The sequence below is a fragment of the Eretmochelys imbricata genome, chromosome 22 (genome assembly GCF_965152235.1).
Source record: "Eretmochelys imbricata isolate rEreImb1 chromosome 22, rEreImb1.hap1, whole genome shotgun sequence".
NCBI lineage: Eukaryota > Metazoa > Chordata > Testudines > Cheloniidae > Eretmochelys > Eretmochelys imbricata.
In genome coordinates, this window is record NC_135593.1 from 9,477,897 (window position 1) to 9,503,740 (window position 25,844).

The 25,844-nt window shown below is 46.9% G+C and overlaps 1 protein-coding gene across 5 annotated transcripts in view; it reads left to right on the forward strand.

Moving 5' to 3' along the window:
* The window catches only part of NTM (neurotrimin), a 284,098-nt gene that overhangs the window by 99,883 nt on the left and 158,371 nt on the right, over positions 1-25,844 (forward strand). The window lies entirely within an intron of this gene.

Here is a 25,844-nt window from a genome sequence, read left to right on the forward strand (position 1 = left end):
GCCTGTGGCCTCTTATGAAAAGTTTTAGCTCCCATTCCTGATTCCGTATGTCCCCAAACAGCACCCCTGTACATCACAAAAGGGGGTGGAAAAGCCCCATCTTTCACCAAACCATATTCATCTTCCCACACTGTTGCCCGGTGTGTTTGTTACGATGCTGTGCAATGGAGTTCGGATGCCGATCAAAAGGCATTCATTCGATCACACAAGTGGAGATAAAAAAGCCACAGATTACAAACGCTCTCTTTGCTTTCACCGTTTAGCAGAGTATAATAAGTATGTAGATGGAATAATGTGTCTCTGTTTTGCAGGAGGGCTGAGTTGAAGGCTACCGTACCATGTTCTTGTGTGTGTGTTTGTTTTCTACTCCTCTGTACCGAGAGAGGCAGGTCATACAGTGCTCTCTGCTGGGTATATTTGTACACCAGCAGATAATGGCTTTTACCATACGCCTCCATTAGAGAAATGTATGAGTCTCACCTTTCCCCTGGAATAGGCATAAGACTGGCAAGGAAAGGGGGGCCGGTGAGTTAGTTAACCCTCCAGATGCATTCCAGTCTCCATGACTAATGCACTACCCATAGAGAACGCCACAATGAAATGTTCTCAGATGGGCTGTTATCCCACAAAGGAAACTGCTCTAAAATAAACCATGCATGCACGCAGATTGTTGAAATGCCATCACTCATTAGGGAACCCTTCCATGTCATTTTCACACCCGGAATTTCTGAGGAATACAAGGGACAAAAAACTAAAATGGATCAGCAACTCCCTGGGACCCAGGGGAAAGCAAAAGCAATGCTCCTCTCTCTGCTGGGCACACGGCATTAGCTGTCTGTCTGATTCTAGTCTCCCGATCGCTCCTCTTCCATCTTCACTAGTGCTGGAGCGCAAATAAAGTAGGTAACAAGAATCTTTCAGGTCCATTAGAAACACAGAGGGAAGTAGTCAATGTTAGCCAAAGAGAGAAGGGAAAAGATGAAAATGATACGGATGAAGGAAAGCCATCCTCAGGCTGCTAAGAAGGTGCTAATTGAATTAAGTTTTAGAAATATGCCACTCGTTCCAGCGCACATTTGCAAACAGCAAAGGAAGAGTGTGAGTGAAATTTGCTGAGTAAATTATTTGCTACGAATTATTCACCAGGCTTGTACATATCTGCAACTGACAAGCTTCTTTGGGGACTGCTTTTCTTTGATGCTGTTATTGATTCCTATGGGGATGGAGAAGAAAGACACCTGTGGAAACATGTGATTATTTTTAGCTTTACAAACGCAAGGGGATTAGGCCAAATAACAGAATCCTGTTTGCATTAACCCCTTGTGCTCCTCCATAGAAGAGTCTGTGTAGGTCTCTCTATCTCTCTCTTTTTGCTGCGTCTTCTCTTGCAGCAGGAGCCTAGCTGTTCAGAATCCGCTGGAGATTTTCAGAGCAAGTGAATATGCAGTGAGTTTTCAACGATCACCTCCTTCAGCCAGCCCTGCAGACCCTGTGAGAGCTGGCAGCTGGAGCAGTGTTAGTTAAAAATCCCTCCAGCTCACCTACATTCTGCCAAGCATGCAGCTGCAACCAGGCAGGGTGCAGCGTAGATACTGCATCAGTTCTGACTGGTGTGCTTCAGGCTTTCTGTGCAGTTCGCATGACAAAATAGCATTGAGCAGGATCAGGTGATTCAAAGCGTACAAGGAACAGGGTGCACACCTCCTGGGTGTAGTGTTCTGTCCCATCTAGTGGCACCCAGACCACTTAGAGACAGAGAGATTAATGAGTCTGCTCTACAGCCTTAGCTAACAGCCAGTTGGCTTTTAGCTCATGCAGTAGAGGCTCATGCACTAAGCTCCAGAGGTCCCAGGTTCACTCCTGCCCACCTGTGTTACAGCTACGGGGTGCAGGGCAATGAAGAATCAGGTCCTAGGCCATTTAACCCCCACGTGCCTCAGTTTCTCCACATCAGGGTTGGAGAAGCAAGGGAGGGCTCTGTCGTGTTTGGTGCTGTACAAACTCAGCGGTAATAACAAGTCCTGTCTACCTCTGTACTCTCTCCCAGTGAAGAACAGGACACTTTTAGGCTCCTGGGGATGCAGTGGGTTCTGTTGTTTGTCAGTGTATGTATAAAGTACAGAGTCCCCCCCCCCGCCCCCCGGCACAGCACTGCTTAGACCTTGCCAGAGCAATGGGTAATGAAATGCTTCCATATTATAGGAGTCCCACCTGCTGCCAGGGGAGGGCTGGGTCATTTTAAAGCAAAGATGCCAGCTGCAGCCCATTTACAGCAGCTGGTGAGGATCCTATGGGATCTGATTCAAACCATGGCAGGTGCTGCCCACCCTGCTTGCCTTCAGCAACCTCTGCAGTACTTTAAATCATTCGCCTGGCTCTCTAAACCTGGTCAGTCATGCTCCGAATCCAGATGAGGGATGATTCTGTGCCCCAGCAGGCAGTGGGCTGGCGTTGCCGGGGCATAGGGCTTGCCGGGTATAGCCTTGAAGTTACGATCCTGCAGTGAGGATCCCCCCCCCCCCCACACACCCCTTTCTGGGTGGATTTTACTTCCTCCAGATTTGGCCTTTGTCGCACAGAGAGGGCTGGGATATGCATGTCCAGTATAACAGTGTGTGTTCTAATTGGCTAGGAATCAGTCCTGAAATGTCATAGGAAGATTTATATCTCGGTGTAACCTCTCTCTCTAGGCACTAATTTAGCTATAGGCCACTGGATAATGGCTCATGGAGACAATAACCTATGGTTCCTAGTGCCTCTTTTCTTTTTTATCCTGTGTGTGCTTGGCAGGTTCCCGAAGGCAAAAAGATGCAGAAGGAATAAGATCTAATGATATCCGACCAAGTGAGCTGTAGCTCACGAAAGCTTATGCTCAAATAAATTGGTTAGTCTCTAAGGTGCCACAAGTACTCCTTTTCTTTTTGCTGATATCTTCTTGCCACCTTACGGAGTAATGGGTGAAGGGGGAATGCTGTCAGTGGGATGCTCCTGTGAAAGTTCCCAATAGCTGGGAGTTCTGTTCCTGGGTCGAAAGTGGGGTGTGACTCTGCATGAGAACGTCCCTAGGAATGAAAATCTAAGCGGGACTCTTAGTAGCTGTGGTTGCAGTTCCCATCCATTTTCATGTTGGCAGGCCTGGGAGAAAGCTGGATGAGCCTCTGAACCATTGCTAGTCTGAGCACAGGTTTCCTGGGATGAAAACCCAGGGCATTAAGCCATGTTGAGTACCCTGGCTTGAGTCCTATTGTGAGGTGGAATTTTTTAGACAGAAACAACTCTTTTTTTAAACAGAAACAACTCTTTAAGATTCTTTCAGGATGCTAGCTAAGAAGGACCTCCCCCCCCCATCCCCCGCCCCCAACATTGCCAGCCTGATCCTGGGGATGTATTGGCTGCTTGCAAAGAAATATCTGGAAATGTATTGCAATTAGAGCTGGTTGAAACTCCCGGGGGGGCGGGGAGACACTGTTTGCAAGGAATTTCTGTATTTTGGACTCTGCTTTCATTCCGGTTTGGAACCAGAACAAATTTTACTGAAATTTCCTGTGAACTGAAGACCCTGTCCCCCCAAAATTTTGCTTTGGAACCATAGCATTCCTGAAAGCAAACTGATCCTCTTGTCAATTTCACAGCTGCTATTGAGTGAATGGCATTGGTGAAACTGAAAAAATAAAGTCACTTTCACTCATCTTGCTGTCTGTGGTCCTGCTAAGGCAGGGCTCTGGGGGCTCCTGCCATGAAGCAGGGAACCTATCAGCCCCTGAAACATGGGCTCTGGTGAGGACTCTGGGGGCTAGCAGGCTCCCTGCTATGGAGAAGTGGACCCTACAATGCCAGCAGATTTCCAGTGGAGACCAGCCTGTGTTTCCCACAAAAGTGTCCTTGAATTTGTAATAGATTAGGCGAAACATTTTGCTTCAGTGAGTCAGCCTTTTTCGATGAAACCTAAATTTCATCTGAAAATTTCAGACCAGCCCAAATTGCATTAGATCTGTGGCTGCCTAGGAACGTCCGATATGTCACTTGGTGGTCCTAGGCACTTCATGGTGACAGCAAGGATAGAAAAGCCCAGGTCCCTCTTACTTTAACTAAAAAAAAATTTCCATTAGTACTTTAGAACAGCAGTGTATTATCTGCGATCTAGCTAGTACCGATAGTTCTGATTTAGCGAGTTCTATCCAGACAGCCCTAATTTAGGTAATCCCTGAACTAGGTAGCCCTGATTGAGGTCGCTGTGTGTAATTAATGAGATGTTTTTTGTCAAACAAGAATATTTTTACCTCCCCAGCTGAACCAACAGTATTGATCTTCCTGGTCAGTTACGTAAAGACCATCTGCATTAATCTGATTTAATAGGGATTTAGCTGGCACTGGAATGAACCTGTTGCTGTTGTAATCTTGTTTCAGCAACACACAGCTGGTTTTTAAATAGTACTTTGCAGCCTCCTCCCCTAGAATCCATTCGGATCAGATGATTTTCTAGCCAGTACTTTGCTTTGTCTCGCAGCTTTTCCATGTGTCTCTCATGCTGGTCTTGTCTCCTAGAGACATTGCGGCTAGAACGGCCAACATATGCACAACCCAACATGTCTGATTTCAAGTCTCATCATAAACTTGGGAAACTCAAACTGTGTTCACTTATTTATCTCTCATTTATAAAATGCCTAGCAACACCTGCAAGTGCATAGATTAAAACAAGTATGTCATCACGTGTATCAATAGCTGGAGGAATAGAGCGTGAGAGGTAAACTGTCAGACTACTGCAGAATCTCAGTCCCCTGCCATCAGTCCTTTCTAGAAAAATTTCTAATTCTTACGATGTGCCCGGAAGGTAAGCAAAACTAAGCTCTGTTGGACTAAAGGGAATGAGTGTCATCACCAACCGTTGGGGTTGTGTGTGTGTGTGTGTGTGTGTGTGTGTGTAAAAAATCATGGTGACCAGCATGCAATCTGAGCCTGCTTCAGTCTGCAGAAACCCTGAAATGAGCTCCAAGAACAGCCCCATTCATCTTCTTTCTGAAACCTGAGGCTGTCCGAAGAAGGAATGGATACATGGGGGTGGGGCCGCAAGGGACCCTGTGTGTGGCATGCCTGGGACAGTGGATTGTCTTCATTAGGCCATGGAACCATGATGACACCAGAGTTCAATGGACTGACAGGTTTTTCTCCACCTCAGATGACGGGAGCTTGTGCAAGGTATATGAGTATATAGTATAGGTGCTGAGGTCCCACATAATATTTGTGATGTTCCCGCTGAGGGTTGGATGGTGCACGAGCCACATTCAGATTGGGTGTTAATTCAATTAACTATGATCATCTTTATACCAGGGATGAATTTGACCCGCAGTTGCTCTTGTTATTATTATTACATACCAAAAACTGCATTAAGGTGCCTTGTGCATATGTGTAAAACTGCAGTCTTTATTCACACCATCACATGTCATTTTCCCCACATTGCTCGCTCTGCCTGTGATGCCTCCATCACCCTCAGCACCCCTGAGTTGCTACGTACAGAAGAGACGAAAGCCAGAGCAGGACACAATTTTAATTTGCCCAGTGACTGGATCCGCAGTCACTGCAGCTGCCTCTGCCAGCTGTGCCGATACTGCCCGCACAGCTGGACCGCTACGCTGATGGCAGGCAACGCTGTTCTGTTTTACCTTGCTGCTGAATCAATGGCTAGCAAATAAATAAATATGTATTTTGCTTAGTAACTTGATTGCTCCTGAAAGGCATTTGACTGTCAGCATTGGCGTTTTGGAGGCCTCTGTTTATTAGCTAAATCCTGCAAGGATGGGTGCACTAAAAGTGGAAATGATGTAGATGGGAGAGAAGTGTATATCCAGACGGACAGCATGGACAGCAGCACTGTAACCGGTCTCTTTACTGCATCAATCTTGTTCCGAAGGCACCGTTTTTAGGCATCTTTGGCGCACGCATGTCCATCTCTGTGGCCTTTGCTGAGTTTGCCGTCAACGGGGCCCAGAGGACAGATCCCTTTGTGATGTGGACGCCTCCCCACCAAATTGGTCCTGACTCTTAATAGAATGTTGGGTTTATTGTGCACCTGGGGAACTGGGCGGAGCTATTGGCCGCACACGAGGAGTGTCATCCAGTGGATCGGTGGCTTGGGAGTCAGTGGTTTCTCTCCAGCTCTGCCACTGACTCGCTGTGCGACCATGCGCAAGACCCCTCCTCTGTCCATGCCCCCAGTAAAATCAGGGCAATGGAACTGACCCATCTTTGGGATCTACAGATCAAGCATGCTAATCGCTGTTGTTGTCAGGATGCTGCAGTGTGCTGTAAAGACGGGCTGCACCTGCCGACTGTTCAGAAGCTTAAGCTAGTGCACAACGTGGCCACCTGCCTCCTGCGGGCGCATCTCTCTGGGAGCGCACTGTGCCAGTCCACCAGAATCTGTTGAATTCTGGGTTGATTTTAAGATGTTGATGTTGACCCAGCAAGCCCCAAGTGGCTTGTACGGCAAGACCCTCTTTCTCCTTGTTGGTATTGGAGGTGTTTTTACTTGGGTGTGCTTTGATTTAATAGACAAGGGCCTGACATCAGGACATTCTCTATGAGCTCCCTTCAGTGTCGGGATTAATCCCCGTGTTTGAAATAGCCTGAATCTGGTAACTCGGAAGGCACAAATCAAGGTTTATGTGTTTTCCCAGGAGTGGATGGGCATATAGAGGGAATAAAATGGGGTTCTGAGGGTTAATGGGGTGTTGTTTTCCTTCGCCTGTCAGGGCTGAATTTCGCTAACGGTCCAGGGCTAACTGGGGGATGTATAATTTCATTGGCAATATTTGAATTCACACCCAGGAGCCTAGAGCCACGTTTGGACAACGTTCATGTTGTCTTTAGAAATTGAAATATAACCTCCCCCCCAACCCCAAAAAAATAAAACAAAAAAAACCACGCCACCAGGTCAAAAACTAAAGCAGGCGGGGCGTGGGGATTCAAAATACTGAATTTTGATGGGAAAAGAGGAACATTTTCACACCCCCATTTCTTACCCAGCTCTCATGCAAACCTTCTGACAGGCGGGCTGATGGCAACTTTCTGTGATGCGTTAGCAACAGCTGGAGGAGACATGTTTCAGGAGGAGGGCTGGTGATGGTCTTTTCAGATGGCTGTTTTCTTGGGATTGGTATCCAAGGCTGACCAGCTGTCATGGTTTCTTCCTTTTATAGCCTCTTGCTGTTAGCATCTGTGGCCAAGATAGGTATCTTAGATACGGTACAGTCCCCATCACTCTAGCATCGGAGCATGTCACAGCATCCCTGGGAGGCAGGGCAGTGCTGTTACCCTCCTTTGACAGGTGGAGAACTGAGGCCCAGAGAAGCTAAGCAGCTTGGCCAATGTCACAGAGGAAGTCTGTGGTGGAGCACGGAATTGACCCCAAGGTCTCCTGAGCGCCAGGCTACCACCCTAAGTATTGGATCATCCATCTTTTTTTGTCCTCCAGTCACAGCATCACAGATCAGCCAATGGTAGTGTGCCCTGATGATCCAATGGTTCGTTCTTTCGTTCCATTTGTTGATTGATATCCTGCATTGAGAGGCATAGAGGGGCTAAGTGACTTCTTCTCCGAGGTCACACGGGGGTCTGGGGCAGAGCAGAGAAGTGAACCCACATCTCTGAAATCCCGGGCTACTGGGACCACTCTGTCATCAGTCCCCCCACCACTCGCTTTCTCGGAGCAGGCCAGCCAACCCATCTGCAGGCACCGCAGCTATCAAGTCAGTTGGTTGTAGGGCCATTCACCTGCACAGCAGAGAGAGACAAGAACTTGAGGCTGCCCTTCCTGAAGGCCCCCTGGGGAGACAGAGGCTGCTCTTGGCAGCAAAGGAGTGATTCCTTTTGGGGGTCTTTTGGTTTTGTTAAATACCGTTATCTTGGTTGCCATGGAAGCAAGGCAAGGGAGAGGGAACAAAAAAGTCAGGGAGGTTAGAGCAATGAGACACCTCCTACCCTCAGTTTGTCAAAGATGACTATGGCTTCTTATTTTCCCCCAGGCTCTGGCATGCCACTGGGGCATAGAAAATTTGGAGGATTATTTGTAGCATACGTTACAGGCGGGACCCGAGCAGGAGAGAACTCTCAGCTTTTAGCAGTTAGGAAGGCTGTGTGATGACAGCTCCATCAGATTAATAGATGCAAGAAGGAGATGCAAGAAATCAGAGCCAGATGAGTGTCAGTAAAGGAGAACTACCTCTGAAGTTACTCTTCCTCCTGATTTTAAATAGGCCGCAGTTAAGCTTGAGAGTTGCAGTGTTGTGTGTTTAGAATCTGCTGCCTCTTCACTGTCTGCACATCTCAGACCTCCCCATAGTCTCCTTACCTTGTACAAAAGACCAGGATTTTTAGTTTTGATTCCAACATTCAGCTGATGGATGTGCCCAGAGGTGGGATATTGGACTGGGTGAGTCAATGACCAATCCCTCTGGGGAACCTGGCACTGGCCACTGTCGGAAGACGGGATGCTGGGCTAGATGGACCTTTAGTCTGACCCAGTCTGGTCTTTCGTATGTTCTAATGATCGGCAAATCCTGTGCTAGACGTGCATCTCCTTAGATTTCCCTGGATTTATCACTTCCTGGGAAGAGGGGAAGGCCCATGTGGAGCTCTCTAGATGAGCACCTTTCCCTTCTTCACAGCCACTGTGGTATTAGGGTGAGGGTGCTGCGTTGGTCTCCCAAGTCCCCGTTGTCTAGATAGGCTTGTTACTGTTGGCTCCAGCCTTGATCGTAGCCCAAGGATCATCAGGAGAAATGCCTGAGAAGAACTGAACAGAGACCTTCTGGCTCTTCTGGTTTCATCTGAGTTTCACAGTGTAATAGAAGATACGTGATGGGGACTCTTCTGAATTCTTAAGTTAAAGGGCATTGAAACCAATATACTGGACTAGCCAGATCTTTGTGACAGCACTGAGGAGACCTAAGATAAGTCTCGGGAGCTGTGATTTTGGCGATCCAGGACCTGACATTGTGATGTGAATGTGAGGGGCCAAATCGAATGCTGTACCGGAACGGGGCATGGTCAGCGAATGCCCGTGCACGCTGTTCAGTACGCGGGCTCAGAACCTGAGCTCCATGGACATTCAAGCCACAGTGCCATGTCAGGTGTGTGTACTTATTTATGTTAAACTCTCTCCTCCCACCCCGCCCCAAGGAAAGCTCAGCTCACCCACAACATTAGCTCTCGGGCAGGTTCACCCCTTCGTTTGCAATCCACTTTGCCAGATGGGTGGATAGAGGCACAAGGGGGTCAGAGGGATATGACTCAAAGTCGTTGCCTGAGTCACTCCCCCTGCCTGCCCCACCGCCCAAGCCTTGCTCAGAAGACAAGATCCCTACCCCACCTGCCTGTCTCAGAATACCATTCCCTCCCCCCAGCGCTGCTCTGAACACCACTCCCCTTTCTCCCTCTCTCTCCTGCCACCTCGCTTTCCTCTCTGCCTCTCCCTCTCTGTCACTTTCTGCCCATCATTCCCTCTTTCTCAAATAACCATAAGACCAGATCTGCATGGCAGCTCCTCTGACACCCAGTGTCAGCCATACCAGTCGTTTGCAGCAGGGTGCAGAACTTGTCACTTAGAACCAGTAAGTTATCAGACTGTGATAGGTATTTTTTTTTCTTTGAATGGATTTTACTTGTTCTCTGTTTGGCCTTTTCAGTGGAGAGAACAGTTTGGATACACATTACCCACATAGCAGAGTGTGCTCTAATTGGCCAAAAATTGGTCCTGAAATGTCAAGGAAAGATTTATTTCCCAATGCAGACTCTCCAGATACTAATTCTTCTATGGGCTGCCGGATAATGGCTCCTGTGCACAATAGCCCAGAAACACTAGTTGGAATACAGGGCAGTAATTGAGTTGAAAGGATTTAAAATAATTAAAACCACATTCAGGGAAGGGAATGGAAAATGGAACTCCCTTCCCCCACACAACCCTGAATGACTCACGTTGTATTTTATAAGATACTGCTGGAATGTGACTTATAATACTCTGGGAGTTGTGCTAGGAGCAGGGCTACCCAAGAGGGGGCTATTCTGAATCCATAATTCTAAAAGTCTCACATCCCACCAATCTGATGGATTTCTAACCTAGCACGAAATCCTACATGACCATCAGACACGGTCAATTCTGCTTCCAATCATCTGTCGGTGGGACTTTTACGGCCCGCCGCACTGTAGTATCTGAGCACCTCACCATCGTCAATGTATTTATCCTCACAACAGTGCTATTATTGGGAAACGGAGGCACGGAGAGGCTAAGTGACAAGGAATTGAACTCAGGTTTCCTAAATCCCAGACTAAAGCCCTAATCAGTGGACTATTGTCCACAAGTGAAGTCTTACTCGCCCTTTCTTTCTCTGTTTCACCAGTGTTGAATCCACAAGATTGGAAACTTTATCAGTGCAGCCAGCACCTCCGGTACTCAGATACCTGCTCCATACAGACAGCGCTCCCTGGCAGCACTGAGAGCAGCTGCAACAGCAGACTATTCTAGTCTATATCGGTTTTTACACTGTGCTCATCACTGTAGTATCTGAGCGACTTCCAGTAGTGCAGTAAGCAACGGAACTACACGTCTTCACAGGGTGTCTGTTCTCCCATCCTGTCCCCAGCGGATGGGAGGGGAGTGTCTCATTTGGTAATGTTTCTCTTTAATATAAGTATACCGGATGGTATGTGTTTGTCCAAGAAGGCAAGGTAAAAGAAATGTACCTTGCACTTCAACTGGAAAGTGGGGAGGTTTGTGATAGTCCCTAGTTCCTGAGGGAGTTCAATCCACAGTCTGGGACCAGCCCCTGTGATAGCTCTGTCTCCCAAACGGATGAGGTTTACTCATAGTGTAGAGCGTTCCCTTGTGCCAGAGGAGCAGAGTTGTCAACCAAGGTCCATCCCAGAGTTTTAGATGAGTTTTTGTTATCCTGGACTGAAGTCATGGGAGCTCTTTGAAGATGAGGACCAAGATCTTGAACTTGGTTAGAAATTCTCTGGGAAACCTTTGTAGAGATTGAAGGATACGTTGGATGTGTTTGTAGTAGGCTGTGTAGCTGAGTCGTGTGGCAGAGGGCTGAACCAGCTGGAGTTTTCTAACTGCTGACGGCTTCGTGCTGTAGTCCAGCCAAGAAGTGACGATGGTGTGAATAACTGGAACCAGATCTTCGTACGCCAGAAGGGGACAGAGTTTCCTAGCCAAGCAGAGACAGTGGAAACGTTAGTCGTGGAAGCTGCCTAATACCAGAGTTTTTTGTAGGCCTCAAAGCAAAGGAGAGTTACAATGTGGTAACAAAAGACATCATAATTAGCATACCTGGGTTCTAATGGTATATGTATTAAGGTGAATGCTAAAGGGTAATACAAGATATTATTGTTGGTCCAATAAAAGATATTACCTTACCCACTGAGGGGGGTAATAAGTAATTCAGTCATGTAGTTAACTCCCCGGCTATGTGAACTAGTGGTAATATACTAAAATCCCAAAGCACAGGGTATTCAGGCAGCAATTGAAATGTAACTACACTGGAATTATGGTCCATTTTAATAAATTCTAATCTTGGTACAAGAGGAAGCTATAAAGTTTGCATCTGGATACAGATCCCAAATCTTTCAGTATTTTAATCCAGAAATTGAGTTAAGGAATGTTATTGCAAATCGGAGCCATGTACCTCTAAAATGGGCAGAACCGAAACCTTGGGTCCAAATTAATGTTGCTGAATTTGGATTTGATTATTCCTAGAGTTTACATTTGACCTGTTAGAGAAACAGGGCCCTGCTTCTCCACTGAAGTCAATAACTAAATTCTCGTCAAAACCAGTGGCACAGGATCAGACCCTGTTGTACAGCTGATCCGAATGCTATCTTGTGACTCACGGCTAAGGGGCCAGCACCGCTCGTCTTTTGTCTTTCATGCTTCATATCTGCAGCCATCATGAATGGACACTGTTATTTGACTTGAGGTGCCACCGTTTCAGGTATTAATTTCCCATGAGCTGCACAATGCACCCCAGGAGCCTTTGAAAGGATTGTGGAGAAAATGACGTCAGGAAGCTCACCGATCGTAGGGAAAATATTATGTCCAGGTTTAATTGGCAATGATTGTTTTGTCTCCTATACAAAAGCAGCAAATCCCAGAAGCTGGTCAGGAGCACAGCTGTTTATGGTGAACAGAAGCTGCCGCTTATCTTCTTGTAGCAACCTGTCTCCAGGAGATCACGGCTTAATTAACTCCTGTGTTATCGAGAGTGAAATTGTTCAGACGTTGTAAGAAAATAAAATAAAAATAAAAGGAGATAAAGGGGAAAGGAATGAGGTGGCCTGGGAACAAAGCCGGGTCTGCTCTATACAGACAGTCCAGGCATTTGGTCGGCGTTAGCAGCCCCAGGTGGTGATGGAGTTTGCACAGTGGGCTGATGGGGTGGGGCCACATCCGGAGAGCGGCTGAGCAGCTTGAGCTGTGACTGGCAGGGCAGGCTGGCTGGCTGGTGTTCTGTGAGCATAGGTTGTTGCAGAAATATAATCAGAGTAATGGGCCTGAGTTAAACCTGCTGAACTCAGTGGAAGGATATCCATTGACTTCCATGGGCTTGGATCAGACCCACTGTAATTTGAAAGGCCTGCTATTTCATGAACCGCGAAAGCCAAGAAGAGCAGCCATACCTCCTTGGAAAGCTGAGATTTCCAGCTTGCCAGCAGCATGGAATTGATGGAAGATATCACACCTTAAAATGGTCCCTGGTCCCTTGGAGTAGATAAAAAACCCAGGCTGATTACCAGAGAGGCACGGTGCTTTCCTGAGCCAGTCCGCCCTTGCCCATTGATTTCAATGGGACTTGCAGATGATCAAATCAGGATTTGGCTCATTATTAACAACTCAGTGCCTTTGTCTAAAAATAAAGGGGCATCCAGCAATGCCTTGAGCAACTGCTTAAAGTCCAATGGGAGCGGAGGGCACTCAGTACTTCCCAGAGCAGCTCAGCACCAGACAAGATTGAGTGCTAAGGGCCTGATCCGGAGACTACTGAACTGACTTCAGGAAGCTTTAGATCAGGCCCTAAGTTCAGTGCCCAGCGGTACCAGTATCATGTGGGTTCATGATACTTATGGCACAGCCCTGGTGGTGGTGGCATTGGTCGGCTGCAAGGGAGCGGGGATCCCACCCTCCCAGCGGGAGGGGGGTGATGATGGCAGAGGCACAGGGCTCTCCACTGTGACTTAATGAGAGGTGTTGCTGAAGGAAACTGCAGAGCCGCATTTCAGCAGAGGATGCAGAATCACTTGGAGAAAGCGGAGTGAAATTTAACAACTCTTTCCCATTCATCTCTCAGAGTGCATTACAGTTCAAAGCCAGTGCGGTGTGAATATATTTTGAACTAAGAATGTTCATTTCTAGCCAGAGCATTTTTAATAAATAATTTTTCAGAAAAAGTCAGCACAGACCTGTCATCTCAGGCCAATTCCATTTAATATCCAGCCTGTTGACTGACAGAGTTTTTAGCAGCAGAATTAGCATATATAGGCTTAAAAGCTTTCATCAGTTTCTCAGATGTCCCCTGGATTACGGATTCTTTCCTGCCCCTTAATATTATTATTCCGTTGATATTTACTTACTGTGCCCACTGAGCCAAGCTAAGAGAGAGGAAGGTGGAAGCAACTGCTCTTACTGCCGTCGCCTAGTGGCTACTTCCTTGTCCCCACGAGGGCCTGTCCCTGTGCAAGTCCTTTGAGGCCTGTCCCTCAGCCAGGTCACCTAAATGTTCAGTCCCCTTCCAGGGTGATAAAGGTCAAACTATACATCCAAATAAATATCCAGACTAATAATTCTTCTGCCCCTCTTGGGCTACTCCTTAGTCATCTGCTTTTGCCCCTGCTACTGGGCCCTGCAGAGTGAGGGAACTGTCCTTGCTCCTCTCTCCTGGGTCTGGCTCCAGATTGAGCTTATAGTTCAGTTTAAGTAGTCTTCTCCCTCTGATCACCGCCCCAAGCTGTCCAGCCACAGGCAAAGCTGAGCCTGGCTTCTCTTAAAGAGCAGCCAGCCTGTGACAGAAAACCAGTCTGATAACTGTACTCATAGGATGCATATATGGTATAAAAAGCAGTATTGCTCACCCCAAGCTTTCAAAAATGAGTCCAGAGCCCTAAAATCATGAGATTGCCTTAAAAATCATGTCTAATCACGTGTATGTGTGATAAAAGCTCAGATTGTCATCTAATCACATGACTCCAGGAGCTGGTGCATGTCAAAAGAGCACTATATATTGTGAGATGCACAATTAAAATCACAAGAGTTGGCAACACCAAGGAATGCTCCTCAGAACTGTTGCATGGAAGGATGTGGATTAGGGCACTTTCTCCTTGGGCGAAATTCACTCCTCTGTACAGGCCCAGCACACGGGATATTCATGCACCATATCCCACGTAGGTGCTATTTTGAGGTCTTAAGTGGCCTGTAAATTACAGCTACTTCTCATGTTTGTTGTGTGCATAGAGGTGGATTTCACTCTTTAATCAGAAGTTCTCTATGTCTCACTGTGGCAGTGAGTCTCAGAGCCTGGGTCAGCTGAGTAAGGCTGCTGGGGCTCGCACTGTGGGGTGAAACATAGCAGTGTAGATACTGGGGCTCAGGTTGGAACCTGGACTCTGAAACCTGGCAAAGAGGGAGGATCTCAGAGGCCAGACTCCTGCTGGAGCATGAACATCTGCATGGCTATTTTTAGCCCTATAGCACAAGCACTGCGAGCCCAAGTCAGTTGACACGGGCTCTGAGATTTGCTGCCACAGGGTTTTTGTTCTGTTTTGTTTTCCTGTTTTCGGGAAGGGTCCACACCGAGGTCCCAGGTCTGAACACCCCAGTGTTTGGAATCTGAATCCCAGACCTGGATCAGAATTTTGCAGATGCTTCTTATGTCTGTAATGACATGAACAAATTGGAGAGAGTCCAGAGATGAGCCAAAAGAGGTTTGGAAAACCGTGATGGCCATGAACAATGAGGAATGGTTGAAATAACTCAGCATTTATAGTCTAGAGAAGAGAAGGCTGAGGGGGGACATCAGTCTTCAAATATGGGAAGGCCTGTTATAGAGGACAGGGATCAATTCTCCTCTGTGTCCAATGAGGGTAGGACGAGAAGTCATCAGCTTAGTTTGCAGCAACAGAGGCTTAGGCTGGATATTAGGAGAAAACTTTCCAACTCTAAGGTTAGTTAAGCACTGGCGCAGGTTACCTAGAGAGGCTGTGGAATCCCGTCACTGGAGGGTTTTTAAGAACAGGGTGGACAAACACCTGTCAGGGATAGGCTAGGTTTATATGGTCCTCTCTCAGCACAGAGGAGAGGAATAGATGACATCCTGAGGTCCCTACCTTTCTATGATTCAGTGGATCAAACCCACTAATCGGAATCCCTTCTCCCCACCAATGACCAGCCTTTGTAGGGTAAACATCTGACCAACAGGGGTTTCTTGGTATGGACCCATCTCTGCTCTAAAGTGAGTTTCTCTCTAAATTAATCCTCTGCAAGGATTACTGTGTTATAAGAAGAACAGCCAGCTTTCTCCAGCAAACATGAATTAATTAATGAACCCTCACAACATCCTCTGAGATATGTAAGTATTATCCCATCTGCTTTGAAAATGGGGACACTGAGGCAAGGAGGTGCAGTGCCTTGGCTTGAGATAGTGACTTTCCCAAGAGAACCGGTATCAGGGCTCAGTTTAGAACTCAAAGGCATGATCCTGCAAAGCTCACTCATGTGAGTAATAATAATACCTCATGCTTTTCGTCAGTGGATCTCAACACACTTTACAAGGTGTTTATTGTATCATTATCCCCACTTTATAGATGGGGTTAATGAAGCACAGAGGGGTGAAGTGATTTGCCCAAAGTCACCCAAAAGAGCCAGGAATTAGCGTCCAGTGAGCTACCCACTAGCTCCACTCATGAGCCTCCACTCATTCCTGTGAGCAGCGACTTCCAGATAGGAAGCGCAGACCATTTGCCCATCGCCAGAAGCAGATTCTTCCTAGATCGACCTTGTCCATCCCATCTAAGTGCTGTCATTTCAGCTGTGATCGCATGTAAGGGCAGGGGGTTCTTTGTAAGGGGAAGAAAAACCTACTCGTACTGCTGAATTTCATTCCCTGTGGTGATAGGCAAGAGGCTTTTCTCATACAGTTTCTGGCAGCAAGGCTCTGTAGCACAATTACACCTGCTTGGGCTTATTACGTACCACATGTTGATGCATTAAAGTAAAGTACAGGCTTCTCAATTCTTCTGTGCACAAGGGAGCCCATTTGGACTGCAAAGGCCCTCCGTCCCTGTTGGCTCTCGGGAGCCTGTGGCATATACAATGCAAATTGGCTGCACAGAAGAATAGAGCAAAGCGCCCGCATCAGCATTTGTTTCATCTCATTATTCCTTTTGTGGCACATCAGCAGCAGATGCTTCGCTAGGTGCCCCCCAGATGCACAGCCGCGAAATCCGCGCCTTCCGCCCACTCCACGGCAGACTCAGCTCCTGCAGCTGACAGTTTTGACAGGGTGATGTGTGTTGGCATCTTCCTACCACCAGCTTGGAGCGGGCCCTCTGCAAGTCTGTGGGGTCTACAGTGGCTTGGAATAAGGTTTGGAGCCTGTGTGTGGATCATTCTTGGCGCAGGCCAATTTCCCTTTGCCGCTATGGTGGTATTTCTTATCTCCAGTTCATTGCTGGCTCGCAGCTGCCGCATGCTAACTTTGAACATGCTGTGGATAATTATTATGGAGGCACTCCGTAGTTGAGGTTTGTGTGTAGAGTGGGAGTGAAGCCCCCCTGCTTCACACTTTCAACACTGAATTGGGTCTCCCTGTTTGCGGAGGACAAGGGACCTTCCCGTGTTGTCTGGGTATAAGTATTCACCAACTTAGGCAGAGGAGACATTTAAATTAAAACATGACCTCTCAGGGAAGTTTGGGGGGGAAAAGGGTTAGTTTAGTCTGGAGAAGAGAAGACTGAGAGGGGATATGATAATAGTTTTCAAGTACATAAAAGGTTGTTACAAGGAGGAGGGAGAAAAAAAATCCCTTTAACCTCTGAGGATAGGACAAGAAGCAATGGGCTTCAATTGCAACAAGGGCAGCAAGGTTGGACATTAGGAAAAACATCCTGTCAGGATGGTTAAGCACTGGAATAAATTGCCTCCGGACGTTGTGGAATCTCCATGGTTGGAGATTTTTAAGAGCAGGTTAGACAAACACCTGTCAGGGATGGTCTAGATAATAGTTAGTGCTGTCCTGAGTGCAGGGGACTGGACAAGATGACCTCTTGAGGTCCCTTCCAATCCTATCATTGTACAAAAATTATGGCTGGCTGGAAAACAATAATTCTATTCCCTCCCCCCCCGCCCCAAAAATGAGGTTTTGACTTATGTTTTCATTCTGCATCAGAACAATAACTAGATCTTTCCAACTTTTTTTGTGAAAAACCAGAGATTCCTCCCCAGAGTAGTCAATAGCCTAGTGGCTAGGGCAGTCACTGGGGATAGGAGAGGTTTAAGTCCCTGCTCTGAAGTTGGATTTGTTACAGCGCAGGTGTTCAGAAGTGGGGCGACTCTTTCTGGATTGGACCAGAAATTCCATCTTTGATCCAAGTATCCTTCCCAGTGAAAGCTCAGCTGAAACTGACACATTTCCATGAAAAGTTTCGGTTTCGGTTAATCACCGTTTTCTGTTGGAAAAAAAAAATGTTTTGCTGAAAAATTCCTGCCCAGCTCTATTTAAAAATGCTTCTTTCTGAAATGTTACTCGGCTTCCGTCCCAGGGCTCCTTTAGCTGAACAACCACAACATCCCACAGGCTCCAAACTCCTGGCACACACACACGTCAATAATATTGCGGACAAAGGCCATTTGTCAGTGTTGAGGCTGGGATAGTCAAAGGAGCCTAAGGGCATCAGACTCCCAATTCCCATTAAGTCTCAGTCCATGGGAGTTGGGTCCCATTAGATCCCGTTGGAAGTCTCAGCGTTGCTAACGTAAAGAATTATTCTTCTTACTTGGGAAAACCTAAGTTTGGCACAGCTAGGTGAGCCAACGGAGTTTCTCGGGTCACTGCTTGCACTTCCCATGCTGTTAGCTTGCTTTACTCTGCCAATGCCCCTGAGGTGTTGCTGGGCCAGGCTGTGCAGCAGAGGGTACAGGGAGGGGGGAGAGAAGGGGTTTGGGACAGCCATGGTGGCATGAGCGGCTTGTGCTGTGATATATAGATGCTCTTAGGCATCCAGCCACAACTGAAAGAGTGGAGGGCAGAGGCCACAGCAGCAATGAAGGGACAAGATGTTAAGTGAACTTTCATTCAGAATTCATTCAGTTTTGAGTTCTGAGTAAGGACTCGGATCTATTTGGAACACATCTGCCAGTCCCTACTTGGGCTTACGTGGATGGAGAACGCAATGGGGCTCCACCGGCAGCTGTCCATTTGCACGCAAACATTTTAAGTGCACAAATGTCCGTTGTGCATGAACAAATCCCTGTTTGCATGCACCACAGTGGGAGTTGAGGGGATGCATTTGGGGTGAAAAAGAGAGCCAAGCACAAGCCTGTGCACCTCTTAAATCCTTAAAACCTGTATGGGCCAATGGCCAGGCTTGAAAGTAGGATTTTCAGAGCCAAAAGCATGGCCTTCTGTCACTTGAGCTAAAGAACTTAGCCCTGCAGCTGTAGCAGGCTTTTTTCTAATGTGTGTGATTTTAGCCCTCAGAGGCCCACTCAAGATCAGAACCCTGCCCTGTGCTGGGTTCTGTACATACACACAGTAAGACACTGAAGAGCTTACAATCTAAATAGACAAGGAAGGAGAATTGTCCCCATTTTAGAGATGGGGAACTGAGTTCCCAAGAAATATGGGTCACATAGAGAGACTGTGCTAGGAGTGGGAATTGAACGCAGATCTTGAGTGCTAGCCGTATGCCATAAATAGAAGGCCAGCCATTAGAGGAGGACAATGACCCACACGTCCCTAGCATGTGTGACTTCTAAGCCTTATAAAAAGAAAAGGAGGACTTGTGGCACCTTAGAGACTAACCAATTTATTTGAGCATGAGCTTTCGTGAGCTACAGCTCACTTCAACAGATACATACCGTGGAAACTGCAGCAGACTTTATATATACACAGAGAATATGAAACAATACCTCCTCCCACCCCACTGTCCTGCTGGTAATAGCTTATCGAAAGTAATCGTCAGGTTAGGCCATTTCCAGCACAAATCCAGGTTTTCTCACCCTCCACCCCCCCCACACAAATTCACTCTCCTGCTGGTGATAGCCCATCCAAAGTGACCACTCTTTACACAATGTGCATGATAATGAAGTTAGGCCATTTCCTGCACAAATCCAGGTTCTCTCACCCCCTCACCCCCCTCCAAAAACCCACCCCCATACACACACAGACTCACTCTCCTGGTCCCCAGCAGAGGGGTAAATTTCACCTCGGCCTGATATGCATTGCTGAAAGGGCAGCCATTGCTGCTTGATTCACCCACAAGGTTTAGTTTTCGGGATGTAGGCACTTTAATTTCAAGGTGAGAGTGGGGTGATAGGTTGACATTTGAGCTGGAGCTATAGGGCTGAGGATACAGGATTAGTGTCAGGACCTGTATGGCACACAGAATTAAGAAAGCAGAGGCAGTCTGTGTTTATGATTCAGGTTTGTTAGGGGATTCAGATACTGTCATTCTTATATAAGGATATACTTAAGGATTAATGGCAGGAAGTCCAGCATTAGCAGCGGAGAAATGGGTGTTAGTGAGATTAGAGGTGGAGGGTTTATTTTGATGTTCGTGGCATGAGCTTCTTCGGGAGACAAGGGGCTCCTAGGCGGGCAGGGAATCTGGTATTTTGCAGGAAAAGCAAACAATTTGCAAGTCAAAATAGTGATTAGAACACATTGATAATGAGGTGAATTCTCTGCTGCTATGAATCAGCAGAGCTCCAGTGAAATCAGTGATCTTCCACTAGCTGAGAATCTGGCCCACAGTAACCAACCTGTTTTTAGCCCCTTTTCTCCATGTGCAGAATATTCACAAGGAATTTGCTCAGATTTGTTCACTGTGTGAAATTATTCAACATTTTTTTTCTCTGCAACATTTTTGTCTGAGCCCATGGTTTGATGGCAAATGGCTCATTGCAAGTAGGATAGATTTTCTATGCGAGCTGCATCACTTTCTTGCAATTGGTTGGATAAACATACACAGTGTTGTTTTTGCTCCCTGACTGGATGAGTGCCTGAGCATTTCTGGCTGCAGATATTCTCTGGCGGACCAATTTACCTTTCGGTTCCCACAAATTTTGACTCTGTCCGTGAATGCTTGTGCCAATAAACCTCGATCAATTGAAGCCACTTCTCTTAAAAATGGGAGCATGTTTTCAATGATCATTTTCTTTTGTGTGCACCGTTAATCAGCTCTGGTGGCGGAAAGAGAGTGCTGGATTAGACCGCCCACTTACCCCTATTTTGCAGGAAAAGCCTGTAACCTGCGGTCTAGGCTCCGGACTCCTGGGGAGAAGTCTCTCTAATGTCGCTGTTCATGCCTGAATGATATTCTTTGATTAAGCCATCCCCATAGCACTCTTGTGCTGACTCAAAAAGAGAACCCAGTTTTATAGCTGCCAAGCCAAAGAAAAACTAAACCAATCCCATTACTTTATGGGGCATTGTCCAGCCCCCCAGTAATGTGAGCAAACCCTATTGCTCTTGACGTCTGAAGGGGGTGGAGCTGTCATCAGAAGCCCACTCTGTCCTAGTTCCATATCATCAGGTGACAAGAAGGGAAGGTGGATGTGCAAAGATGGAGGACAAAGGATCTGGGGTGGGGCGGGGGAGGCTTGATTTCTTTCTGCCAAAGACTTCCTGTGCAAGTCACATCCCTTCCCCATCTTGACATTGATGGCGACAACATACTTCACCAAATTGGCCATTGGCCATTCCTCCGTTCCTATGGTGGACCTGATGTTTACCGTGCTGTTGGTGCAGAGCTCTTTGGTGGAATCTGGACTGCGGACGCCCGCATAGTCAAACTGCCTGGTGGGTGAATGGCTTAGTTTTGTTTAACTAAGCCAGAGCAGTAGAGAGTTTCCATGACTTATGCACTTCCTGAAGCTGAAACAATTGCTATGATCCCCCATAACATTGCATGACCTACATTTTTACTTGAAAGCCTCCAGCTAATAATTAGTTTGAATTTCGATTTATAAATAAACACATTCGTATTCCAGTAAATCAGAAACCCAACTCACAACAGACAAAGTTCCCTCCCCTGTGCCCTGCTCTTTCTTTTGCTTTTTGTTGTTTGTCTTTCAGAGGAGGTGGGGATTTTGCTGGTGTGAGTGAAGGAGGAGGAGGGTTCGGATGTAATGAGACCACTGGGCATTTTCCTGGAAATCTGCAGGCACCTCAGTGCTTTGGAGATTTGTGCCATCTGGATAAAGAGGGTCAAGCTACACGTTGGCAGCAATTAGCCATTGCGGCATGGCAGGACAGCTTGACTGCACTGAAGGAGCTGCAGAGTGCAACGGATTAGTAAACAAAAGTACCTAGCAGAAGGGGCCCAGGTTGGTCAACTTTCAGGGCATAGCTGGCAGTGGTGATGCCTTTTATTTCTCTAGCTGTCCATCTGTGTAGCCATCCACCCTGGCACTAGAGATGGGACAGCATCGGAAGGTCTGGCGCTTGTGTTTGGTTTGGGTAAGGGCCCAAAAGCTCCAGCATAGTTTCTATGGATGAGATGATCATTTCAGCTACACGTCTGCATAAGGGATTTTGAGGGCGGGAGAACCTCCTCCCCTGGTGCACTTGTGCAGGAGTAAGTGGGGGGGGGTACTCCTTCCCCGACATGTGTTAGTGGAGAGCCAGTGGGCAACGCGCACAGTTATAGCTGCACTTGCTGTGGCCGGCACAGCTGAGAACGCATGGTGTGTGGGTGTGGGGCAGTGACTTACAGTGGAATGGACCAGGAATAAATTGCCACTTCCTTGGGAGCAAGCAGAGAGTGGAAAGGGAACTGAGGTTCTTTTGCTAGGATACTACTGGTGTGGTGCTGGTAGGCTTCCTTCCCTACCATGAGCTGTGTCCTTGCAACAAAATTGAGCCCTAAACTATCAAGATTTGATGCAAGACTGGTCTGCAGAACTGGGCTGGAAAACTCAGCTATCATAGTGATGGGAGTGGTAGCAGACATAGACTAGAAGAGACTTTTCCTTGGGGTTTGCAGTATTTTTGACTTCTGTTTGGGCTGAAAATGCCATGAGATCTGCCTTTCATGACTGATGTATTTCCAGACTTCTGTTGCTGGTCCTTGCCAGAAATGTCAAGTGTAGAAACTGCCATGACAATGATTACTGAGCCAAATCCTGATGCCCGTTTTGAGTCATTAGTCATTCAGACTGGCACTGAAGCCAGTGGGAGTTTGATTTGAATATGAGATCCAAGGCCTGGCCTCTGGTCAGTCCTTTCTGCTCAGCTGTAGAATGTGTGCAGGGTTGATGCAGGTGGCAAATGAAAAATTGGATTTTGGTTCAAAATTGGGTAATTCTTATTTTAAAGGAACCAGTTGGCCCATTGCTACCAGATACATGTCTATACCCACAACTTTATTCTATTGTGATAGTCCAGAAGGCTGCATATTGCAATGTTTTCAATCGTTAATGGGAGTATATTTTTATAAGGATAATATCTGGGCGACACAAGTTACTACACCAGGGACTTGATCCAAAACTCTTTGAATTCAGTGGAAGTCAAGGGTCTGTGGACCCTGCTTTCCTGTGTCTAACAGTGGTCAATGTAGAAATCTTGAGACGAATGCATAAAGCATCCATAATGCACCCAGTTACACAGTGGAAGTAATTGTCATTCTAACCCAAGCTGGTGATCAGCGTACACCTTGAAGCAGACAATTGCTAGCCTTTGTAATTTCTTTCATTGAAAAAAAAAATCCAAGTCAAATGTAATAAGGACGAGACCAATAGGTTTCTACAGAAATTAGTCTGAAAACTTATAAAATTGAATGGAGGTTGAGATGCCTGTTGTGGAATTCTGTGGATGGGTTTAAGTATTCTACAGGACAGTTGTTATTCTCTATTAAAATCTGTAGGTTTCCCACCAGGTGTTATCCTAGCTCATGCAACTCCAGATACTATTTTTGTTCAGAGCAATGTCAAATCCTTTCTTGAAACTTACTAAGCTAGTTGCCTCAGCAGTCTCCTGCAGTAGCATGGTCTATACAATAAAAGCATCCCTTGTTTTCTTTCTCCCCGTTACACGGTTTTGTCTTTTTTACTGTAAAAAAAGTTTTCAAAAAGGAAACAAACATGAATAGTTCAGATGGGGGATGGGGCGGGTCGTGGATCTGGCAACAAGATTTCTCCTGAGGCTCACTGAAGTTAGGGTGACCAGACAGCAAATGTGAAAAATCGGGGTGGGGGGTAATAGGAGCCTATATAAGAAAAAGACCCAAAAATCGGGATTGTCCCTATAAAATCAGGACATCTGGTCACACTAACTGAAGTACAGCTATAGGCAGAGAAGTGTCTGTGCAAATGGCATTGCCTTTGCCGGTGTTCATGGACTTGGTCCGATGCCCATTCAAGTCAATGGGTATCCTTCCATCCAGTGAATATTACTTCAGGCCCTGCTCTCTCATCATGGCTCCCAGATCATATTTGCTCTGTTTATTGGTCAGAACCAGAACTGAGCAGGAACCAGGAACATTTTGCAGAAGTTCCACAACCTCCAAATTTGTTTTTGTCCTGCATTGAAACAAAAGCCACGCATTTTGAAATTTCACACCGAATGATCGAAAAAATAATAATTTCAGGTCAATGAAAAGGTTTCATTTTGCTTTTTGCTTGTGAATTTTATGTTATGGTCTCATTTACAATAGAAAATAAAAAAAGCGGAAATGAACATTAATTTCAAAATGGAAAATGGGATGGCCCCATTCCAATAGTGCTGAACTGTTCCATTTGGATGGGTTTTTTCCTAAACAAAAGTTCATCGAAATCAGCACATTCCCATGGAGAGTTTTGGTTTCAATAAAGTGGCATTTTCCCATGGAAACCTGTTTTGTTGCTCAGTTGTCAGCCGGCTCCAGTCAGAAGGCCACTGAATGATAGAACCATAGGGTTTGAAGGGACCACAAGGATCATCCTGCCCTGTGGTTCTCAACCAGGGGTCTGGGGCCCTGGAGGGCCACGAGTAGGTTTCATGGGGTCTGCTAAAATAAACCATAGGGCAGGGCCGGTGTTAAATTAGCTGGAGCCCAGGGTAGAAAGCCAAAGCCCAAGCCCCACTGCCCAGGACGGAAGACGAAGCCCAAGGAACTTAGCTTTGTGGGGCCCCTTGTGGTGTGGGGCCCTGGGCAATAGCCCTGCTTGCTACCCTCTTAACAATGGCCCTGGTTTTTAATCTACTGGGCACGCAGAGAAACAATTGTGGCACAGCTGGGCTGTGGAGTTTCTATAGCCTGGAGGTGGCCTCCGAGAGAAAAAGGTTGAGGAACCCCCTGATCTAGTCTAATTCCCTGCCAAGATGCAGGATTTGCTGTGTCTAAACCATCCAAGATGTTCATCTCCTAGCTGCCTGCATCACAAACCCTACCTGAGGGGCGAATGCGCTGCTTGGGTCTCTTTCTTTCTTCCACGTGGTGAGAGGTGATTCCCGCTTGTGACTGACGGGCTTGCTGATGATGCACAGGGCAGAATGGAATCTAGCTCAGACTCTGGGTTGACTCTGCCAGAATTAAACATTAACGGTCTCTGCCGGTAAAGTGAGCAGAGCTGACTGTATGATGCACACCATGTGGCAGGATCATTGCTCTTTTGACCATAAGTGCACCTTATGGGTCATGTTCAGACCTGTCGCAAGTGGATGCAGCTTGGTTGACTTCAACATGCTTGCAATGGATATAAGCAGGGTCGCTTCAGTGAAGTTGCACCCACTTAGGCCGGGGCTGAATGTGGCCCAATATCTGTCCGCCTTGTCTCTTTCCTTTAATTATGTGCAACTCTAGCGCTTTCTATTTTATTTTATTTCCCTTTTCCGTTGTGTGCAACTCAGAGCTTTAGATGGTCCTTAGAGGCATTTCTTAGAGAGTGGTTTATGACACATTAGTAATAGGCACTAGAAACATACACTAGATACATGTCCCCGTCACACATTGAATGCCATGATGGGTCCTAATTGGCCGCTGTCTTGGCAGCTTTAACAGAGCAATCAAGGATTGACTGAGCTAGGAAGGTTGGACTTTCCTTTCTCCTGTAGAAGTGCACCCTCCGGGATAGGGCTGAGGAAGGCTGGCAGGTCATTGAGAGACGCTTGCGTTTCTGCTGCCTACACACTGTGCCTATAAGGTGGGTGTCCATCCAGCCCCGCCAGCAACATACACCTTTCATCAACCCCAGATTCACTAGGGAGGATCCAGAAGACAAGGTGGCTCTCCAAGCCCTTGAATTGGAATGGACGGTAGGGGGAGGCCTGTGTTGTTAACGAGGCTCCCGAACACCTGCCCCCATCGGGATGTGTGGAAAGGACAAATCCAAAGCTGAGCGCCTGCTGCCGGTGCAGCCGTTCCATTCGAGAGAGGGGAAAGCGAGAGGGAGGTGAGTAATATCTCTCTAATCACAAGATCCCGAGGGACAAGACTTGGACCCCAATGTCTGCGCGGCCCTAATAAAACATTTACTGGGGTTTGGAGACCTGTTCGCTCCGACACGGTGTCTACATATTAAACGATCACCGTTCCCGTGCCTTCGGAGGAGCGGGCTGCTAATCTAACGCAACCCTGGGGTTTTGCTCACCACTGAC